Consider the following 2999-nt stretch of genomic DNA (forward strand, 5'->3'; position numbering starts at 1 on the left):
TACAGCCAACTTAAAAACAATAATACAATATAATACAAAATTTAAAAGTAATTAAAAATAGATATTCAATAGGCCGCTTATACTAAAAAAAATTTAAAAGCCAATTTAAAATACCCCTAGGCCAGTCCTGCCCGCTGAAATAACCAAGTCTTAAGGGCGCGGCGAAAGGAGGGGAGATCCGGAATCACCCGGATCTCTGAGGGCAGCTCGTTCCAGAGGGTGGGTGCTCCCACAGAGAAGGAACAAGGGTCAGAGTCTTGTTTGAAAATATGGGAAGCTCCGATTCCCAGGTCCTGCCAATGTCTCCTTTAGGGAGACTATTAAAAGCCTGGGATCAAAAGAAGTTATCTGTCCAGGTGGGAATGAAAAAGAAGCATGCACATAAATTATGTAAAGAGTGAACTTTTCAGGGCTTTGCTGGGAAACCAATTTGGTTAAATAAAAGTACTTAAAATAAAAAAGAAATTAAAATATAGGAATAGTGATTTTCTCTCTCTCTCTGCAACCACGTGATATGTTTAAGATTTGTGCTTTTCCTAATTTAAGTTAACTGAGATTTATAGTGGGAATGACCAGGGTGTGAAAGCTGAATGTTCTGTTTTTCTCTCCTTTACTCTTTTCTTTGTCTTTGTGTGTGTATGTGTGTCAAAGTCTTTGTGTGTGAGGTAAATGTAACTGTTAATTGCCTCTAATCCAAAGAGAAAGGAATTTTAAAATTCTGCGAGAAATTCTGCTTAAAATAAGCCACCAAAAGAAAAATATTTTCAGTCTGTTTGCCTGGCCAGAAAATAGGCTGAAGATAACTGAGTTCCCTTTTGCCTTCCCTTGTTAGGAGGGAATGTTTTAAGCTCATTCAGAGGAAATGTTTTATTTGTGCATTTTCTGTATGTGTTGTAAATGGGTTTTATCTGTCTATCCTTTTCCTGAAACAAGAGGTGTATCTAGCTACAAGAGCCTCGTGAGCTCAAGTTTGCTTGTGTTGGGAAATAATCTTCTTAAGTTACTTTTCTTATCCTATCACTAATCAGTAAAACTAGCATGGAACTAATCCTGGAGCATATAAGCATTTTTCAATCTCTAAAATAATGTGGTCTGTTTTACAATAAATATTAAAGATAGACTCTCCATGCCCTCATAAATTGTACACAAAAATACTAGGCTTATAAAATTATTTGGAGCTTTCAGCATTCTCAAGCTGCCCAGCATTTTCAAGTTGCAAGTCCTTAAGTCCTCTTTAACGTGTTTCAAATGTTCAGTTTCAGAAGTGAGACTTTTCTTTTTTTGTTCTCTTACCAGAATCCAGTTTCTCTTTTGTCCTCATCAGTGGTGTCCCCATTTTGTCTGTTTATCTGTTTCTTTAACAACTTTAACAAAGTAATGTCTTTTCAAACTCTGTCTGCAAGCTACACATGCACCCCAATTCCACTTCTCCTTTTCTTATCCTCTGTTCTCCATGCCTTTGTCTGCCTCTCCTGGCAGTGCCACTCAGAAAGGGGGGAGGAGATCTTGTTCTCATGTCTTTCAGCCCTGCACAGGTGACTCAGTCACCTGTGCAGTGACTCAGTGTGGTCTGCTTTTGGGAAGCAGACCACACTGACCCAGATGCTACCTCCAGAGGAGACCATCCATTCATTTGAGCCATGGAATTGGGGTTGAATCCAGCCATCCACAACAAAACCACCATGTAACCAGAGTGGAACAGATCTTCTCAGTGCTACATCACCCAGATGCCCATGAAAGCTGCAGAGAAAGGAAGGAGTCCTGGAGCCATTGGTCCTCATGTGAAGCCTCAGAAGACAATTGGAAAGACAATAAGGAGAGGGCAGAAACTCATTATAAGGTTTTCCTTCTTGCCTCATTTGTATTGTAATAAGCAATTTGAATGTATTTATAGAGGGATGGTATTTGGGAATGGTTGGCACAGCAAGTCCTGAACACCTTGAATTTCTGTCTGGTGGGAGGAAAATATGTCCAGGATGGTTGTATTGCCTGTCTTGTAGAGGTAGCTCCATGCACACGCACACACACCATTCAGAATCACACTGAGTCTATCCCCTTCACCTACCTTCAGTAAAGCTCCCCAGGCTGATTTTTGTTCTGTGACACCAAAGCTTTACATACACAACTTGCTGCAAATTCCAAAGGGGAGGAAACCAGCCCCCCTCAGGCAATTTGCAATTCATATGCTCTCACTGAGGAAGGAAGAGTAGAGATCTTCAACCCTAAGCGCTGAATATCTTGCACTTGTGAACTCAGATTGGGAGTTCTAGGGCTCACTATGAGCAATTTAAGAAAATTTAATAGCCTGGCTTGTATACTGGCTAAACTCAGTTGGACATCACAAACCTGGATGCACTGAACTAAGAACTAAGGCAGGTTCAGTAAGCAACCCACTAACAGAGATGAAATGATAGAAGGTGTTGAAGCCATAGGAACCCTGGGAGGAAGTGATCATGCAATATTGGAATTCAACATTATGGAAGCACAAGCAATAGAACACAGTCAAACTAGAGTTTTGGACTTCAAGAGAGCTAATTTCAATAAACTTAGAGAGGGTTTGGGAAGGATTCCATGGATGAGAATACTCAAGGGGAAAACAACTCAAGAAGCTTGGGAAATTTTGAAAAATGAAATAATAAAAGCCCAGTCTAGCACAATACCAACAAAGAGGAAAAATAACAGCTCTCAAAAAACCCCAGCATGGCTGCATCTCTGACCAATTGAAAGATAAAAAGGACAAGTATAGAAAGTGGAAAGAGGGGCACATAACTAAGTCAGAATATCAGCAAATAGCCCGAGCCTGCAAAGATGAAGTAAGGAAAGCCAAGGCTCAAAATGAACTAAGGCTTGCGACCAAAGTCAAAAATAACAAAAAAGCTTCTTTCAACATGTAAAAAACAAGAAAAAAGTGAAGGAAATGATTGGTCCATTAGTGGGTGAAAATGGCAAGAAGGTGACAAGCAACAAGGAGAAAGCAGAACTATTTAACTCATGTTTTG

Source organism: Protobothrops mucrosquamatus, unplaced genomic scaffold, assembly GCF_001527695.2.
Source record: "Protobothrops mucrosquamatus isolate PMUCROS unplaced genomic scaffold, P.Mucros_1.0 scaffold2585, whole genome shotgun sequence".
NCBI lineage: Eukaryota > Metazoa > Chordata > Lepidosauria > Squamata > Viperidae > Protobothrops > Protobothrops mucrosquamatus.